The sequence below is a fragment of the Phaenicophaeus curvirostris genome, chromosome 25 (assembly GCF_032191515.1).
Source record: "Phaenicophaeus curvirostris isolate KB17595 chromosome 25, BPBGC_Pcur_1.0, whole genome shotgun sequence".
NCBI lineage: Eukaryota > Metazoa > Chordata > Aves > Cuculiformes > Cuculidae > Phaenicophaeus > Phaenicophaeus curvirostris.
Genome location: NC_091416.1, coordinates 6846999 through 6854285, shown reverse-complemented (window position 1 = coordinate 6854285; position 7287 = coordinate 6846999).

Below are 7287 nucleotides of genomic sequence, written 5' to 3'. Positions count from 1 at the left end.
TTAATAATGGACAGGGACAGTTGGGCTTGATGATCTCAAAGGTCTTTCCAACCTTGTGATTCTGTGATGGTCTAAGGATTCTTTGGTGGTGTTTGCAAAGCTTCTGGCACAGGAGCACGAAGGTATGGAAATTTGACCTATAGATGCTGCCCAATGATGTATCAGCTTTACAAGCACAGCTACAGTGGGAGTGGATCCTTTGTGTGAGTTTCTGTAGGCTCTATAATGTACCAGGAATGGTTCCAAATTAGAGGGGGCATCAGCTGAACAGACGTTCTTGGGCACTGCTGCAAAACTAGCATAGTGCTGGAGCTCTGTGCTTTCCTGAGGTGGCCCGTGGTGGTGGCATTTTTAACAGATGGGGAAACTGAGGCTCTAAGCAGGGAACAGTGGCTTGCTAGGAGTTACTGATGGAACACAGGTCTTCCCAGACCTACTGCAGACTCTGCTGAGGGTGCTTTGGCTGCTGCTGCAGACGTGATGTTTACAGCCCCCAGCCCTCCACTTACCCATCGCCTCTGAATTCATTGCACTGAAATAAGTCTCCCAACACTTCTGTGAAGTGGCTAAAAACATCCAGCTCGCAGAGCTCTTGCCAAAAATAAGTCACTAAATGCATTAAACTTCGTGTAATAAAATAAGGAACAGTCCCAATAAATTCTTGCTTTGCCCTTTCAAGACTGCCATGGCTTGCACTGTTAAATTTCCCTCATTGCAAATATGAAGTTTAGGGTCGCTGCAAGCGCAGAGCCGCTAGTTGGGTTGATCTGGAGGTAAGGGCTGCCATCCAGCGGTGCCAAGGCAGAAAGCACACAGGGAGCCCTCTGGCAGCATCCCCCCTGCCTGGTCCCCCCCCCCATCCCCAGCATCCCCCCTGCCTGGTCCCCCCCCCATCCCCAGCATCCCCCCTGCCTGGTCCCCCCCCCATCCCCAGCATCCCCCCTGCCTGGTCTCCAGCATCCCTGCCTGGTCTTGTTGTCACCTCCGAAAGGTGCCACTCGATCCCTGGTTGTCACTGCTGCACAATGCCACTTGGTCTCTGCAGAGCTGGCTTGGGATGCCATCACACAGGAGAGCAAGGGCTTCTGTACTTTCCATGCCTAGATTCAGCTGGCGATATGCAAAGCAAGAGGCAAAGGGAGGTTGTGTCATTTCAGCTTTGTCTAGCTCCCTGGACCAGGGAGAATCTGTCTTGTGCAGCAGTGAGTTGGTTCAAGTCATGAGCTTCCCCAGGCAGATGGATCCACCACAGGAATGTCAACTTGGCCTCAGGAAACGTATTGTGTGTTCTAGACACTGCAGAGAGTGGGCTGTAGCCTTCCTCTCTCTTGTCACAGGGTTAGATGTGATTTAGGGCCAGCGATGGTATTGTCGCAGGGAATCATAGAATCACCAGGTTGGAAAAGACCCACCGGATCATTGAGTCCAACCATTCCCATCAAACACTAAACCATGTCCCTCAGCACCTCGTCCACCCGTCCCTTAAACCCCTCCAGGGAAGGTGACTCAACCCCCTCCCTGGGCAGCCTCTGCCACTGCCCAATGACCCTTTCCATGAAAATTTTTTTCCTTATGTCCAGCCTGAACCTCCCCTGGTGGAGCTTGAGGCCATTCCCTCTTGTCCTGTCCCTTGTCACTTGGGAGAAGAGCCCAGCTCCCTCCTCTCCACAACCTCCTTTCAGGGAGTTGGAGAGAGCAATGAGGTCTCCCCTCAGCCTCCTCTTCTCCAGGCTAAACACCCCCAGCTCTCTCAGCCGTTCCTCATAAGGCCTGTTCTCCAGCCCGTTCACCAGCTTTGTTGCTCTTCTCTGGACTCGCTCCAGAGCCTCAACATCCTTCTTGTGGTGAGGGGCCCAGAACTGAATACAGGATTCGAGGAGCGGTCTCACCAGTGCTGAGTCCAGAGGGAGAAGAACCTCCCTGGACCTGCTGGTCACGCCGTTCCTCAGGCTACAGCAAGAAGCTGCGCATTCTCCAGAGGGTTTAGGAACTTGCTCAGCTTCCCTGTCCCGCTGCAGCTGGGGCTCTGCTCACATTCCTCGCCCTGTGCTGCGGTTTCTCCTGCTTGCGTGGGGAGCAGGAATTGGCCCAGCACCATGACAGTTCGAGGCGGGTGAACCGAAGGGGGCAAAATAAAAGGGAAGGGGAAATAAAGCTGAACTCGCATGAGTCTAACCACATCAGTTTGCTGCCTGGGGAGAGGAAAGAGGATGTGACACCTCGGCTGCTCTCGCTTGTGTCGGGGCTTTGCACACTGCTGACTTGTTTATGGGCGAGTAGTTGAGTTTACAGGGATGCGTGTACATGCAGAGCTCATCCAGGCGGTCGCTGTGAGCTGCTTAGCAGTGATCTGCCACATTCCATCAGTGACAGTCACTGCGAGTATCTAAGCACTTTGCCAGGGGTTGGTTTATTATTATTTAGGGGTCTTTTTTTTTTTTCCCACCAAGTGTATGGGGGCTGCTAACTAGCGTGTGTCAGTTTACCAAAAGCAGTTATTTTAATTCATGGCCCTTTCTCCAGCAGTCAGCAGGATGCCTTATTCATCTGCCAGCAGGAGGGGAAATCTATTTCAAAATGATTGAAATATTATGCACAGCTTGAATGAGTGTTTAAAATAAATACAGTAGAAGAAACATGTTGTTTGTGAAATGAGAAGATAAATGAAGTTTAGTGCAGACACGTTATTCCCAAGCCTAGCTGCTTGGCTAACACTTTCACAGCTGAATCCTATAGGCTGTAATCCAGCAGTAAGTACATGGTCTGATTTCTTCTCCTGAAGAGGCAGGGCTTTCTCTTCAGCCTTGTTCCTTGTGTAGAGTTACAGAATCAGTTGGAGAAGACCTTTAAGATTGAGTCCAAAAGTCCCTGTCCACTACTAAACCATATTCCTGAGTGCTTCATCTGTCTGTCTTTTAAATGCCTCTAGGGCTGGGGACTCCACTGCCTCCCTGGGTAGCCTCTTCTAGGGCCTGAGAACCCCTTTGGTGTAGAAATTTCTCATGATTTGAACCTCTTCTCTTGTCCTATTGCCTGTCACTTGGGAGAAGAGACCAACACCCACCTTGCTACAACCTCCCTTCAGATAGCTGTAGGGAGCAACAACATCTCCTCTCAGCTTCCTCTTCTTTAGGCTGAACAACCCCAGTTCCCTCAGCTGCTCCTCATAAGGCTTATTCTCCAGCCCCTTCAGGTGTGGATGAGGCTGTTGGCCTCTGTTGTGTGTTCCCCTTTATGGAAAAGACTAATTGTTGCTGTGGCAATACGGGTAGCTTGCAGGCTGGATGGACAGACACGGATGGAGAGGACAACCATGAAGCTTGAGGAGAGTGCTGGGGAGATGTAAAAATGAAACAGTGTCTTGGGTAAAGAAACTAGTCTTTGTTTTCCAGTATCGGGTCTGTGGTTCCATCCAGCCACTTCTGCTCAGCAAGATTAAATTTATTTTCATCCTCCTAACTGAACTTTCTTTTAATGGCAGTAGAGGTGGCAGCCCCCAAAATAGATTTCCTATGGAGTCTGTCCTGAGAGCCAGAGTGTGTGGCGTGTCTCCCGATAACCCTTTTTCTCTGCCCCAGGCCTTTATCTTGCTGGTGACAAATGGCCCTCTCCGGACAGAAAGAGGAAATTCCACTCATGGTTCCCCTGCTGCTGGGCTCTGACTCTGGAGCTCTATCTCCTGCCTGGTGCACGGCTGGCTGCCGGGACTGGCAGGCGTTTCCTGAGGTGACAATCAGTGGAAGGCTCTTGGGAGGAGGGTTTCATCCCTAGATTGCCATTTAGGTCCCAGTATGATCCCCCTCCAAGAAGGCTTGATAGCTCAACCATGACTGTGTCAACCCTGACTGTGTCAGCCCTGTTCAATGTCTTTAACGATGACCTGGATGAGGGGATCGAATGCACCCTAAGTAATTTTGTGGATGACACTAAGCTGGGTGGAAGCGTGGATCTGCTGGAGGGTTGGGAGGCTCCAAAGGGATCTGAACAGGCTGGACCGCTGGGCTGAGACCAATGGGATGAGGTTTAACAAGGCCAAATGCCAAGTCCTGCACTTGGGGCACAACAACCCTGTGCAGTTCTAGAAGTCTAGCTGGAAAGCTGCCTGGAGAAGGACCTGGGGGTGTTGGTTGACAGCGACTGAATGTGAGCCAGCAGTGGCCCAGGTGGCCAAGAAGGCCAATGGCATCTTGGCTTGGATCAGAAACAGCGTGACCAGCAGGTCCAGGGAGGTTCTTCTCCCTCTGGACTCGGCACTGGTGAGATGAAGCTGGTGAAGGGGCTGGAGAGCATGTCTTACAAGGAGCGGCTGAGAGAGCTGGGGTTGTTTAGCCTGGAGAAGAGGAGGCTGAGGGGAGACCTCATTGCTCTCTACAACTCCCTGAAAGGAGGTTGCAGAGAGGAGGGTGCTGGCCTCTTCTCCCAAGTGACAGGGGACAGGACAAGGGGCAATGGCCTCAAGCTCTGCCAGGGGAAGTTCAGACTGGTCATCAGGAAAAAAATTTTAATTAAAAGGGTCATTGGGCAGCGGCAGAGGCTGCCCAGGGAGGGGGTTGAGTCACCATCCCAAGAGGTATTTAAAAGATGGGTGGACGAGGTGCTGAGGGACACGGTTTAGTGGTTGATAGGAATGGTTGGACTCTATCTAAGAGGTCTTTTACAAGCCAGTGATTCTGTAACTGTGGGTCTGTCCCCTTTGTATCTTCTCTATTTGTGCCATAGCTAGTCACTTTCTGTAACACTAAAACCTCAAACAATTACAACTACCTTTCCCTTTCTGCAGGGAAAGCTCTGGAGGGAGGCACAACTGTTAGAATAGAGTGAATGACAAGTAATCAGCTTTGCAGGGAGATCAAGAATCTTCTGTTTGAGTTGTGGGAGCATCTCATGCTTCTAGACCTGGAGTAACAGCTCCTCATGCTTGTGCTGTAGGGAGACAGGGAAAAAGGTTAAAGATCTATGTCGCAAAGAACTTGGAGCTTTAGGATTTTGAGATGGCTTTCCAAGGGCAGTGCCTGGAACCCCACTGTTTAGGGATCTTTTAAACATGGGAGGATGTCCACCACCTCTTGGATAGACACTCGAGTAATATTTGATTATTTTTCCTCCCCCCAGCACTAACATCTCAAACCAGGTTTGTTTAAAGTAGAAATCTTCCCCATTTTCCCCAGTGCATAGCTGGGTTTGACCTTTTAAATGGGGTTCCTATTGACTTGCACTTTTTTTGGGTTTTTTTGTAGAATGAAGACTTTTTTTACACATGTATTAAAGGTGTCTTGGTGCATCCCTTCTCCCGGCGGTATGACTTGTTAGCCTTGGCAGTGCTGCTTTCTAGGGAAGTTAAGCCCCGGGCAACAGTGCAGGAAGCCTCAAAAGGAAATGCAGCAGCGTCTGTGGAAAGGCTGTAGCCTTTTGTTTCAGACAAGCCAGGACTCTTGAGACTTCATTTTACTTCCCTCCTTCCTCCTGGGTTTCTGTGGGTGGACACTAACCACTCGCTGTTTGTGCTTTTGCGAGCCATTCGCAGTAGAGGGTGATGGAACTGTCCTAAGTGGACAATCTGGGATGCACTGATGGCTGGAGGGGCTCAGGTGCTGTGACTGGGACTGGAAAAATACTTTTGCAGTTGACCATGTTATTTTGCAAGGTTGCACAAAACAACCCTTATTGGGCAACAGCTGTGAATTACCTCAAAGGTTTTGGTTGGTGGTTCTAGAGTTATGCAACGATAGCACAGCCAGTTCTAGTAATTCTGGTGTGTGAGACCAGAATGTTATGTGCTGGTCTCACCATCTAGAAGTGAAGAAGGCTGCATCAGTGGTGCATTGAAGAGAAGAAAGACTGAAGCCGTTGAGTGTTGCCTTTTAAAGTGCTTTAGTGGTATAATCGTTCATAACATTGTTCTTTGTACAGCGTAAGTACTTTACGTCCCGTGTTACAGATGGCAAATCTGAGATAAATACTAAAGTGATTTCTTCTGAACCAACGGAGTTGATGCTACACTGGGACTGAGCCCCAAACACTCTTAGTTCCCCAAGCTCGATTTCCATACTCGCATTACATTAATTTGGAAAATAGCTTTGTCTTATCATCATTTGACCTGTTAATTCTCCTGTTCTTCTAAACCACTCAGTCCAGCAGCTTTTAAGATGATGATTCCATTTTACCATGGTGTTGAAAATAGAGGAGCTGAATTCTATAGAATCATAGAATGGTTTGAGTTGGAAGAGACCTAAAGATCATCTCATTCCAAACACCTGCCACAGGCAGGGACATGTCCCACTAGATCAGGCTGCCCAAGGCTCCATCCAGCCTGACTGTGAACACCTCCAGGGATGGGACATCCACAATTTCACTGGGTAACACGCTCCAGGGCCTCATCACTCACATGGTGAAGACTTTCCTCCTTAAGCCTAGTGTAAATCTGCCCCTTTCCAATTTAAAGCCATTCCCCCTCATCCTATCACTACATGCCTTTATAAAAAGTCCCTCTCTTGGAAAAGTTCCCATCCCTGGGAAGAGTTCCTCAAAAACCTCTCTCTTCGGTCTGCCACTCGAAATCTCAGAAGAACTAATTGAGGGGGAAAAAAAGCTGTGAGGAAGTGGTAATTCACCCAAAACTCACTGAAGCTTCTTGCTGCACTTGCAGCTTAAATATCAAAAACCATACCCAGAAAGTGTTCTGCTACCACTGAGCAGAACTTGTTCCCAGCACATTTTGCTGTGCTGGGAACCAAATCTGAAACCCACTGTTGCTAGCATCCTCCTATACTGTTTTTTTTTGTTTTAACAAGACCATCGTGCTTCAAAGGCAAAGATAATCCGTGTTTGCGTTGTGGATTATTTGTGAAGGATACATCTAGAGCTGGTAATTTCCTCTCTTCTCCCAGTGGATTGCTGTTCTGCCAGGTGTGAAGCAATCAGTGTATTCTTCACCTTCTTTCTGGACAGTTGTCTTCAGATGTTTCCTATTTTCACAGTTAGCCAGCTCCTGGAGAAGCAGAGAGAAGAGTATCTGGAGAGTGAATGTGTTGGGAAGACACTGCAAAATTCCTCTTCTCCAACAGTGGTTCTCTGCTTTTTCTTGGTTTTTTTTCCCTCACTTTTCATTTCCATTTGCCTACTTTCCCCTGAAAGGAATCAAAGGCTTTTGCAGGAGAGGAGCAGGACGGCCCAGGTGTTGTCTTTGCTGGCTTCCTACGCATGTGGCATCCCTTAATGCTCCATTTCTGTAGAGCCCCAAAGAAAGAAGGAATTGTTTCAAAAGGTTCAAAAGCCCTCAATTCTTCT